We start from the raw sequence: 13294 nt of genomic DNA, 5'->3' as shown, positions 1-13294 counted from the left end.
GGGGGATGGGCTAAATGGGTAAGGGCCATTAAGGAATCTACTGAAATCATTGCTTCACTATACACTAACTAATTTGGATGTAAATTTTAAAAAATAAAAAAGAAAGTTAAAAAAAAGAAAAGAAAATGGAAGCCATCAAAAAAAAAAAAGTTGTAAGGGGCTGGACAGAAGTTAAAGGCAGCATCTCTTGCTTTGCTTGAACACCAAAAATAGGAAACCAGGGGATAGGGGGGAACGGTGGCAAACCCCAAAAAAGGAAATGGGGGAGGAGTTCTTGGAAGGGCATGGGCACTTTAGTTCAAGAAGGAGGGTGAGGCACTGTTAAAGAGAAGCAAACCTTGGCGGGGGTGGCCTGCTGAGTCTTGGGCAGAGATCTGGAAATCATTCGCGGTCATGTCCTACCTACCTCGCCAAGGATGTTCAGACAAAAATCGGTGCAACTGAGGTGTGCTACATCAGACTGGTACTGGGGAGAAGGTTTCTGCAGTCTAATGAACCTGTTCGCCCGCAGCATGAAGGAGGACTGAACGTTATTTTGGCACCTGCAAATGTAAAAGGGGCCAGGGAGTTAAGAGAGAAGAAAGCAGTTATGACTGGGTACTTTCTGGCGAGGCAAAAAGAAGTATTTGCTGCCTTCTGCCAAGACACTGCCCACAGGTGAACTCGGAGTACCGAATCGCCGCCTCTTAATTGCCCTCTCCATCTCGTTCCGATAGATTATACGCTGTTAGCAAGACTCATCCTTGGAAGAGTCTTAAGAGAATATTGCTCTCTGGCCAGCTTGATACTGATTATAAGCAAGGCTGTCAATAAAAGTGGAGGAAAGAAATCAAAGTGAGGTAAAATCCAAAGGGAACGGACCCCTCCCAGTGTGCACACACTCACAAGTGTTACCTCTTCCCTGCTGTTCCAAAAAAAAAGTAAACACATGTAAGGAGTGATTGGAAAGGTTCTTGTGGCAGCAGCCATTATTTGGAAGTCTGGTGACCAGGCAGGAAGAAGCATTATTTCAAAGTGTAGAAGATGCAACACAAACAAGCTCATGGGGCTACCGGGCAAGAGGGGACCCGGTGACTGGACAGGTACGGTGCCAAACAGAACACCATGGATCAGTGCTGTGAGGTGTCTGCCTTCAGTGAAGGCTACTAGAGATCCCATCCAGGCAACCTCACTGAGGCCGAAATCACAGTTCCTCAGAACTAACGTCTGCAACATACACCAGGGTCGGAGCCGGGACAGTCCTGAGGAGGTTGGTCTTCCCCCCAAATACTGTATTTACCAACCACAAGAGCCCCAGAGATGACAGACGGATCCCTAGGGTAGAGATTCCTGCTGCCGGGGTTCGCAGGCTCAGAGTAACAGGTCACTTTAAGTGGGAGGGGCACACTGTAAAAAGCTTGGGTCCATGGTTTTTTTTTTTTTTTTAGAGGGGATCTTTGACCTCTTTGGCTCTCCACTCATCTATCAGGTCCCGTGTCTTTAAAACTAAGTGTTTTCCTTTCCAATAGTTGAACATCTGAGGGTCTGTAGAGGGCTGAAAATGTCCACAGGATTCACAGCTGTCTCCTGGCTAATTTCTTTGGTAGAAATCTCTTTCCCTTGGAGATAACGCAGGTAGCCGAGAAGCATTTCTTTCCAGTAACTGCAGTAGCTTGTGAGCCTCTGATTGGAGAGTGGACGTTCTGAGGAACCAACTTTTTCTTCCGTTTTGGAAAGCAAATAACTGAGATCAATGAGCACCTTGCCATAGTCCTGTCTCCTGTACTGAGGCATGCTAAGGATACTACACTGCAGTTGAGGAATGAATTCTTTTCCTTGGAAAAATATCCAATCAGGTGACAGCCGGTGTTGTCCACTTCTGTCATAACATGGAACATAAAGGGTTCCACATCATAATGTAATATCTTGTGGTCCAGAAAAAGCTTGGCCAACAGCTGTTGGCTGATGATATATCTCATCACCGGGTGGCTGTTTCCATACACATTTTTAGCCGTGTGTTAGCTGAGTATCATTTGGCCTTTCATGTATTTTAATCAGAATTCACATATGTAGAGATGTCCCAGTCATGCATATTCTTTGGGATAGGAAGAATGGTACCAGGTAATGAGCTCATAACCACCAAAAGCAATTGTTTTAATTATGTTGCTCTCCTCTGTGCTTTGGTCTTGCGGCCTTAACTTGTCCAAATCCTCTGAAGCCTGGGCTCACGCTCTTCGGAAAAGATCTAAGTCATATTCACTATTCAGGTTTTCCAAGAGAGTTTCTCGAGCGTTCCCATAGGTCTGTCTGTGTTCCATGGCAGTGATTATGAATGTCCTTTCACAGGACAGCTATCTCATATTAATGTTTGTTAGTTAATGTTGGTTTGATTAATTTGCTAGAGCAGCTCACATAACTTGGGCAAACAGTTTATTTACTGATTACTTGTTTGTTACAAAGGATATTAAAGGAGGTGAGTGAACAGCCAGATGAAGCAATGTGTAGAATGATGTCCAGAGGGTCCTGAGCATGAAATGTGAGAGACTCCAACCTCTTGGCATATGGATGTGTTCTTGTTCACACACACAAAACAAGAATATCAAGGGGAAGCTCTCTAAACCCTGTCCTTTTGAGTTCTTGCAGAGGCTTCATTATGTAAGCATGATTGAGTAAATCATTGCCCAATGGTAATTAATTAAACCTCCATCCCCTCTCCTGTCCCTGGAGGTGAAGGGGGGGGACTGAAGTTCCAACCTCTAATCACTGGCAACCAGCCTCTATCCTTAGCTTATCAAGGGGCTTTTCAAAAATCATCTCGTTAACATAAATTCAGATGTGGTTGAAAGGGGTTTGTTATGAACAACAGAAGTCATGTAGTTAGAAAGCACTAGCTTTTAGCTATTTCTAAAGTTGAGCTGAAAATACCTTCCTGAAACACTCACACAGTTGAGTTCAAGTTGCTTGCCGAAGAAACATTTCACTACGTAAAACTCCCAACTAAATACTCCACTGCACCTTGAGCTGATCTCAGTGTGAGATATTTTTTTCTAGTTTTCGTTATCTTTGTCTCTGACCTGAGTTTGAAAGCAAGTAGATTTGAGTCACGTAATGCCCCTCAGTTTGAATTTCTGAAGTTGAATCCTCCGAAAAATGGGGCAGTTAGATCACATCAGTGTCTTCTAATCCAAACTGTACTGCAAAGTAATTATCAATGACAATAGGTCAGAGGAAGTAGGAAGAGACAGCCAAGAAAGAAGTGAACGGAGATCTGCGTACAGGTGCTAACATTTGAACTTGGTGGGCCTTAGACCAGACGGAGGACCACTTCTAGTTCTAGAAGTTGGTGATTTTGTAAATTCTACCTTGAGCTCTTTTAAAACAGTTTTGGTGATTTATATGATCTTGAGATAGTGGTATTGAAAATAAACTTCTCAGTATCTCAGTGATACAAAAGACAGGTAAAGTTAAAGATTTGTTTGTCTTTAGAGGGGGCAAATGTTGAAATACGCATCTCTACTTTGAGTTTTCTCTTTCCTTTTAGAAATGTCTATTACTTCCAAAGTAGTTTTTCAGGGCAATGATGAGTTTGTACCAAAAGCTGAGAAAATTATTCAACATTAGATAACTCATGTTAAAGAAATTCCCCTGAATGCAGTGACTGTTCATTATTAAATTACTGTATTCTTTTATAAAGTTTACATTTTCCTTTATAAAATTTTGTCTTAAGGAAATCAGCGTGGCAAAATTTCCTGTAAGTGCTCATTCCTTGCCTTGCATAATAGAATTCATGCTAAAGGATATTCTCAGCTTAAATATCTCTTTTGAAACTTCCTAAGTAGGACTGGTCATTGTGTTTTTTTATGTGCGTATAATATTCTGTTCCTAATTTTTTTTTATATGGCATGTGTGCTTGCATTAGGATTATTTGTTTGTCATTTCTACTAGACGACGTGGAAGAACAAAGACCAATTTACTTTTTCCGTCTTTGTGTCAGTTTTTTTTTTTTTTTTTAACGTTGTAGTTAGTTAACATATCGTGTAATATTGGTTCCAGGAGTAGAATTTAGTGATTCATCATTTACATGTAACACCCAGTGCTCATCACAACAAGTAAAGTTTCTCTTATTGTTCTTTTTTTTTAAAATAATTAATTTATTTTGAGAGAGAGAGAGAGAGAGAGAGCATGCATATGTGAGTGGGGGAGGGGCAGAGAGAGTAGGAGAGAGAGAGAATCCCAAGCAGGCTCTACTCTGTCAGCACAGAGCCTGACGCAGGGCTCGATCCCACGATCCTGGGATCATGACCTGAGCCAAGATCAAGAGTCAGCCACTTAACTGAGCCACCCAAGCACCCCAATGTTCTTAATGCTCTCTAATCACTTGGGGAATTACAAGGATTGGGGGAGCTGTGAGTCAGGAATGAAGGATGTTGACCTTATGTCTTATTATAAATTACTATATCACAGCGCACAAAGGATTCCTGCATCATATATCACACTAATAAAACAAATTACTAATCTGTTGGTACTTATTGGTTGGAACATTTATATGTAAATGTTGCACAATAGGCATTATGTCATCCTTCTTTGCAATGAAACTGCTACAATGTCAGAAAAAAATCATCCATCTAAATTGAGCCTGGATGAATTAGACCTCAAGGTGTCTAGAAGAAGAAAGAAAGATTATAAACAGCTAAACAATTGGAGAAAGGACTGGAAAGTTAGTACATTTAGTTCTTTTCGTACATGGTACGTTTCGCCAGGGTTTATGAGCAACCTGAATTAGTTTTTGCTATGCTGCATGCAGATTCCAGCAAGTTTTCCCTTTGAATAGAAATTTTGGGTAAGAATTTTGTAGGATGCTTTAGTAAATATCTGGGTATTGGAACTGTATATAGGAAGAGATGCCTGTATATTGAAGTCAATACAAGTTAAAGTTATTATTTTATTTGGCAAATCAAACCTTTTATCTTTATGGCATCACTTTTTAAAAATGTTTATTTATTTATTTTGAGAGAGAGAGAGGGAGGAGCAGAGGGCCGAGAGAGAGAGAGAGAGAAAGAGAGAGAGAGAGAGAGAGAGAGAGAATCCCAAGCAGGCTCTATGCTGTCAGTGTGGAGCCCAGTGTGGGGCTCGATCCTATGAAACTGTGAGATCACGACCTGAGCTGAAATCAAGAGTCAGATGCTCAAATGACTGAGCCACCCAGGTGCTCCTAACTATGCATGTTTATGTGCCAGACATTTTATCTGAGAAATAATTGAAGCCCAGAATTGTCTTTAGCTTAAGATATGTGTAGAAAAAAATAGGCAGCTGGGAGAGATCAGGTCTTGTATATAGTACCTAGAAATAGTACCTACTTATTCATTTTGCTTCTCCTGTTTGTGAAAAACCGTTTAATATACAACCCCAAATCTCAGTAGCTTTTTGGACATAGGCAAATGCTCCATGGGGAAAAAAAAGTGGCCCCCAAATTCTGCACTTAGTCTCTGTACTTCTGGCAAATCTGACTTTGGCCGAGTAATTTCACACTTGCGCAAGTATACCGCATTATACCAGTAACACTTAAATGTTGAAAAAAAAAAAAAAACTTTTGATAATTTTTTGTTGTGGTAAAATACACATAGCATAGAATTTATCATCTTAACTATTTTAAGCGTACAATTCAGTAATATTAGTACATTCACATTGTTATGCAACCACTGTCCAGAACTTTTTTTATGTTGCAAAACTAAAACTCTATTCACTACACAACTGTCCATTTTCCTCTCTTCTTAATCTCTGACAACCACTGTTCTATTTTCTGTCTCTGTTAATGCCTTCAACTACTCTAGATGCCTCATATAAATGCAGTCATATGGTGTTTGTCTGTAATGACCGGCTTATTTCACTTAGCATGATGTCCTCAAGGTGCCTCCATGTTGTAGCCTGGGTCAGGATTTCCCTCCTTTTTAAGACCTAGTAATATTCCATTGTGTGTATATACCACATGTTGTTTATCCATTTATCTGTTAGTGGACCCTTGAGTTACTTTTATGTTTTAGCTATTGTAAATAATGCTGCAATGTACATGGGTATACAAATACCTCTTACAGACCCTGATTTTAATTATTGGGGGTATATATATCCAGAAGTAGAATGTCCAAATCATATGGTAACTCCATTTTTTTAGTTTTTGAGGAACCACTCTACTGTTTTCTATAGGGGTCACACCATTTTGCATCCCTGCCATTCAGAGTCAAAGGTTCTAATTTCTCTACATCCTTGCCAACACAATTTCCTATCTACCTTCCTTCCTTTTTTCTTTCTTTCCATTTTCCATTTCCATTTTCCTAACGATTAGCGTTGAGCATCTTTTCACGTGCTTGTTAGCCATTGATTTTAAGTTTTTATTTAAACGCCAGTTAGTTAACATACAGTGTAACATTAGTTTCAGATGTACAATATTCAACACTTCTATACGACACCTGGTGTTCATCATAACAAGTGCACTCTTTACTCCCCATCACCTATTTAACCTTTTCCTCCACCCACCTGCCTTTTGATAACCATCAATTTGTTCTCTGTAGTTCAGGATCTGTTTCTTGGTTTGCCTCTCCCTCTCTCGTTTTTTCTCTTTGCTCATTTGTTTTGTTTCTTAAATTCCACATAGGAATGAAATCATATTGCATCTGTCTTTCTCTGACTGACTTATTTTGCTTAGCATAATACTCTCTAGCTTCTTCCATGTTGTTGCAAATGGCAAGGTTTCATTCTTTTTTATGACTAATATTCCATTGTATATATATATATATACCAATATATATATACCAAATATATTGGTATATATTGGTCAGTGGACACTTTGGCTGTTTCCATAATTTGGCTATTGTAGACAATGCTGCTATAAACATTGGGGTAGATGTATCCCTTTGAATTAGTATTTTTGTATTCTTTGGGTAAATACCTAATAGTGCAATTGCTGGATCATAGGGTAGTTCTATTTTTAACTTTGTTGAGGAACCATCATACTGTTTTCCACAGTGGCTGTATCAGTTTGCATTCCCACCAACAGTGCAAGAGAGGTCTCCTTTCTCTATTTCCTTGCCTACACCTGATGTTCCTTTCTTTCTTTTTCTTATTCTTCTTTGAGAGAGAGAGAAAGAGAGAGAGAGCGAGAGAGAGAGAGAGCGAGCCTGACTCGGGACTTAATCTCATGAACCGTGAGATCGTGACCAGAGCTGAAATCAAGAGGTGGACACTTAACTGACCGAGCCACTGAGGTGCACCCTCTTGTGTTTTTTTATTTTAGCCATTCTGACAGGTATGAGGTGATATCTCATTGTAGTTCTGACAATGAATGATATTGAGCATCTTTTCATGTGTCTGTTAGCCATCTGGGTGTCTTCTTTGGGAAAATGTCTATTCATGTCTTCTGCCCATTTTTAAATTGGATTATTTGTTTTTTGGGTGTTGCGTTTTCTAAGTTCTTTATGCATTTTGGATACTAATCCTTTGTAATTTGCAAAAATCTTCTCCCATATCATAGGTTGCCTTTTAGTTTTATTGAATGTTTCCTTTGCTGTGCAGAGGCTTTTTATCTTGCTGAAGTCCCAATAGTTTATTTTTGCTTTTGTTTCCCTTGCCTCCGGAGACATATCTAGAAAGAAGTTGCTGGGTGGATGTCAAAGAGGTTACTGCCTGTGTTCTCCCCTAGAATGTTTATGGGTTCCTATCTCACATTTAGGTCTTTATTCCATTTTGAATTTATTTTGTGTATGGTGTGAGATAGTGGTCCAGTTTCATTCTTTTGCATGTTACTGTCCAGTTTTCACTATACCATTTGTTGAAGAGGCTGTGTTTTTCCCATTGGATATTCTTTCCTCCTTTACATTAAAAAGAAAAGTGAAAGGACTCAAATAAATAAAATCATAATGAGGGGTGCCTGGCTGGCTCAGTCGGTTGAGCATCCGACTTTGGCTCAGGTCATGATCTCATGGTTCGTGAGTTCGAGTCCCACATCGGGCTCTGGTGCTGACAGCTCAGAGCCTGGAGCCTGCTTCAGATTCTGTGTCCCCCTTTCTCTATGCCCCACCCCTGCTTGTGCTCTGTCTCTCTGTGTCTTTCAAAAATGAATAAACATAAAAAAAATAAAAATCATAATGAGAGGAGAAATAACAACCAACACCACAGAAATACAAACAATTATAAGAGATTATTATGAAAAACTATAAGTCAACAAATTGGACAACATGGAAGAAATGGAGAAGTTCCTAGAAACAAAGAAACTATCAAAACTGAAACACGAAGAAATACACAATTTGAATAGGCTGGTAGGCTGCAAAGAAATGGAATCAGTAATCACAAACTCCCAACAAACAAAAGTCCAGAGCCAGATGGCTTCACAGCTGTATTCTACCAAACATTTAAAGAAGAGTTAATAACAATTCTTCTCAAGTGATTCACAAAAATAGAAAAGGAAGGAAAACTTCCAAACTCATTCTAAGAGTTCAGCATTACCCAGCTTAAGACTCCACTAAAAGGGATAACTACAGGCCAATATCCCTGATGAACACAGATGCAAAGTTCTCAATAAAATACTAGCAAAAAAAAAAAAATCCAACAATACATTAAAAAAGTCAGTCACCATGATCAAATGGGATTTATTCCTGGGTTGCAAGGGTGGTTCAGTGTTCACAAATCAATCAATGTGATACACCACATTAATGAAAGAAAGGATAAGAACCATATGATCCTTTTAATAGATGTAGAAAAAGCATTTGACAAAGTACAACATCCATTCATGAAAAAAGCCCTCAACAAAGTAGGTTTAGAGGGAACCTACCTCAACGTAATAAAGACCATATATGAAAAACCCACAGCTAGCATCAGACTCAAAGGTGAAAAACTGAGAGCTTTCCCCCTAAGATCAGGAACAAGACAGGGACATCCACTCTCACCACTGTTCTTTAATAGAATAGTGGAAGACCTGGCCTTAGCAATCAGACAAGAAGAAATAAAAGGCATCCAAATCAGCAAGGAAGAAGTCAAACTTTCACTCTTTGCAGATGACACGATACTTGATGTGGAAAACCCAAAAGACTCCACCAAAAAATTACTAGAACTGATACATGAATTCAGTAAAGTTGCAGGATACAAAATCCACATTCAGAAATCTGTTGCATTTCTACACACCAATAATGAAGCACCAGAAAGAGAAATTAAGGAATAAATCCCATTTACAATTGTGCCAAAACCAATAAGCTACCTAGGAATAAACCTAACAAAAAGGTGAAAGACCTGTACTCCGAAAACTATAAAACACTGATGAAAGAAATAGGAGACGATGTGAAGAAATTGAAAGACATTCCATGCTCATGGATTGGAACCACAAATATTTTTAAAATGTCTATACTACCCAAAGCAATCTACACAATTAATGCAATCCCTATCAAAATACCAATAGCATTTTTCACAGAGCTAGAACAAACAACCCTAAGATTTGTAGAGAACTACAAAAGACCCTGAATAGCCAAAGCAACCTTGAAAAAGCAAAAAGCAAAAAAAAAAAAAAAAAATATTCACGCGCTAATTAAAAAAAAGCTATAGGCATCACAATTCAGAGTTAAAGTTACACTACAAAGCTGTAGTGATCAAAACAGTATGGTACTGGCACCAAAATAGACATAGATCAATGGAACATAATAGAAAACCCAGAAATGAACCCACGATGATATGGTCAATTAATCTTTGACAAATCCATTGATGTTTTAAGACATTAAAACTACATTGCATTTGGCTTTTAATAGTTGTCTTCCTCGAAAGGCTTGGTCTAATTTATCAACTCTGCAAATGACTGGATATGGAAGTCTAGATAGCTAATATTTTACTGGGGCAAGAAGGTATTTTGAACCTTTCTGTAGTGGGCTGAATAATGGACCCCCAAAGACGCTCACATCCTAAACCCAGGAACCTGTGAATATGTTACAATTCTATAGGGTAAGGGGTTTTGCAGACATTAATAAATTAAGGATTTTGAGACAGAGAGATTATCCTGGATTATCTGGGTAGGCCTAATGGACTCAAAGTGGTCCTTACAAGAGAAAAGTAGAGGGATCAGAGTCAGGGAAGAAGATGTGATGACAAATGCAGGGGTCAGAGTCAGAGAGAGAGAGAGAGATTTGAAACTACACTACACTACTTGATTTGAAGATGGAGGTAGGGACCATGGATCAAGGAACGTAGGTGGTTTCCAGAAGCTGGAAAAGGCAAAGAAATGGATTCACTTCTAGGGCTCCCGAAGGAATACAGCACTGCCAACTCATTCTAAACTTCTGATCTTTAGAGCTATAACATAAAAATTTATGTTGTTTTAAGTCACAGAGTTTGTGATAATTTATTACAGCAGCATCAGGGAACTAATATACTTCCTTTGAATTTTGCCTTGAGTGTTGTTAAGGGCTCAGCAGAGCTGACGAGAGAACGAAGCTGCCAGGTGTTGGAAGAGCTGAGTAAAACAAGTCAAAATAAGCATACCAGCGAAGCATTAATCACTTGCTGTCCTGGTATAAACAAGAGACCGAATCAGAGTAAGTGCTGAATACCCCATGTCCCATTTTCCCTCATGTAACAGCACACTGGTTGAGGATCAGGTGTGTGAGCACAGATGTGGGAGGCATCCTACTGTTGAGAGAGCCTAGAAACAAAGGTTCCTATAGTTTTACAGACCCGGGGACCAAGGAGAGTTTGAGGGACAAAGGCTAGTAGTGGAAAATACTGGCGACTGAGTCAGGGTGGGGAAAAGTATCTTCAAAGTCTTCTCCTCCCCTGATCAGGATGTCCTGGCAGAGATGCCTGAGGAAGAACTGGGATGAAGACCCTTGCTATAGAGACCTAGAAATGAAGGTCGTCAGGCCAGGAAGGCAAATAAGCATAAGAGTGTGGCCAGCCTGAGGGGACTGAGTCCTTGACTGTGACTTCCCTGGATGTGCACCAAGTCTGCTGTGGCAAGAGCTGCTTTTCCTCATGAGACCTGCCAGGTAAAGTCTTTGTGATTGCTTATGGCCAGGCCTGAGAAAGTACACATAGGCTTTTTTGGCCAGGAAGCAGACTCTTCAGTTATGGTGGTTATCTTGAGTTATAGTGAGCTCTTAGTTATGGACAAGTATTACTGATTAAAAAGTCCCATCTGGGGCGCCTGGGTGGCTCAGTCGGTTAAGCGTCCGACTTCAGCTCAGGTCACGATCTCGCGGTCCGTGAGTTCGAGCCCCGTGTCGGGCTCTGGGCTGATGGCTCAGAGCCTGGAGCCTGCTTCCGATTCTGTGTCTCCCTCTCTCTCTGCCCCTCCCCCGTTCATGCTCTGTCTCTCTCTGTCTCAAAAATAAATACACGTTAAAAAAATTTTTTTAAAAAGTCCCATTTGGGGGAGACTTGTTCTGACCTTCTTCGATATCTTGGCACTGACCCACTAGAGGAGACTTGATAGTCTTCTGCAGCAGAGAAGATCTCAACATAACCAAGGTCACATTTCTTCCAGTCCAGTCCAAAGCGATGTGGATAAACAGTAAAGGTAAATTGATTTAGACAGAATATTTAATATTTATTGTACAACCGCATATTTGGACAGCAATTTAAGCTTTCTGAGTATTTCTTAAGCTCTAACTTATGACACTAGAAGATTTTCTAGAGACAGTTAGTTCCAGACTTGTTACTGTCAATTCAAACTGCGGAGCAAGAAAATTTACTCTTTCCTCTAATTAGCAGTCACACATCTTTATTAAGGAATCCAGAGATGTTTTCTGAGAACAGAAGCTCTGGGTAATTTAATTTAGTGATTCATGGATTACCCTTGAGAACAGCAGAGGTGTAACTAGGAAAGAACTCTTACCCTTTTAAAGGAGGTCAAGTCACAAGGAACACTATTCACTGTTTGAACATTGTATACATTTTTCCCTTCATACTTGCCAGTCTACCGAGGATTTTCTCTCCTGTTCTTTTGTTTTTGTACTTGTGCCTGGTCAGAGTCAAAAGATCCTTTGCTGTCTCCATTTGTGGCCTGAGGCCACATCTAAATCTGCTCTTGCTTTATATTAATTTGGCACCCTGCCCATGTTTTTATGTTGTTATTTATTTTAGTTTTAAGTTTATTTATTTATTTATTTATTCATTCATTTATTTATTTATTTCAAGAGAGAGAGAAAGAGAGAGAGAGAGAGGAATAGGGGCAGAGAGAGAGGGGAGAGAGAATCCCAAGCAGGCTCCACACTGTCAGTGCAGAGCCCAGTGCAGGGCTCGAACTCACGAATCATGAGATCATGACCTGAGCCGAGATCAAGAGTTGGATGCTTAACCGACTGAGCTGCCCAAGTGCCCCTGTTATTTATTTTAATTTATTTTCACTTTGGCATCTCCCCTGTTTTTAGTTTTTCTCCTCCCCTCAGTACCCAGAGGGCAAATCGATACCTGAAACTAATGTAACGTTGTATGTCAAATATACTCAAAAAATAAAAAATAAAAGAGCATGAAGAATAGGTAAGCAAGTTACAAAATGGGGCTGTTAGTTGGTCTATAACTTACATGACTGGGAGAGATGCCTTTGCTCTTTTGTTTGGACCTTAGATTAGTCTCGAGCCTTTGGTTTATTGCATCCTCCATTATCAAGGGGAACTGAAAACCGATGGTGACGTTGCAGAGTCTGCTCTTCCTTTTTCCTATATTGCTGTTGACTTCACTGAACCCTTCGGGAATTTGTACTATTTCCAGGTTGTTTCTGAGTTTTCATTTTATCCGTAACTCTTCTTCCATTTGACAAGTCCCACTGAGAAAAAAAAAAACAACAACTCATCCTATTCAAGTTTCTGCATATTCGATACTACTCCCCTGACAATGTGCTTCAATCAATGATTTGGGGTGAGAAAAAGGGCCCATAAGTTAGAGAGCCCCACCAAATCATTGATACTAAAGACAGGGAACCTGCCCCTGACATTCCAAAACTCTTGTGTCGCCCTTATTTGTTTTGGTAATTCTACTGGTCGTTAACCAAGGAAATCATGAAATATTTTTCCAACATGTGCTTCACCTTAACCTTGACTCATGAATGCTAATTAACAATCTTCTCAGGTTCTTGAAACTTTAAGAACTCTGTTTTTGCAAGAACATCCCACACTACAAAATATTCATGGATCCATGCTGTTTATTATTTCCTTCCTTAAACTCTAACTCACATCTGTGAAATTGAACTGTTGCTTATCTTTCTAGAATGAGATGACTTATGTTTCCTCCTAAAGCATTTACTTCATGGGCACAACTTCCGATGGAAATTTATCATGAAGAAAATGAT

General features: G+C 39.7%; 1 pseudogene; it reads right to left on the bottom strand.

The window, feature by feature from the left end:
• Nucleotides 1-1039: 1039 nt before the first annotated feature.
• LOC125918812 (histone acetyltransferase KAT7-like) lies at nucleotides 1040-2297 on the bottom strand (annotated as a pseudogene).
• Between the last annotated feature and the right edge of the window lie 10997 nt (nucleotides 2298-13294).

This window comes from Panthera uncia, chromosome B4 (assembly GCF_023721935.1).
Source record: "Panthera uncia isolate 11264 chromosome B4, Puncia_PCG_1.0, whole genome shotgun sequence".
Lineage (NCBI taxonomy): Eukaryota > Metazoa > Chordata > Mammalia > Carnivora > Felidae > Panthera > Panthera uncia.
The sequence above is the reverse complement of the archived record's forward strand: the minus strand, read 5'-3'. Positions and strand labels throughout refer to the sequence as shown.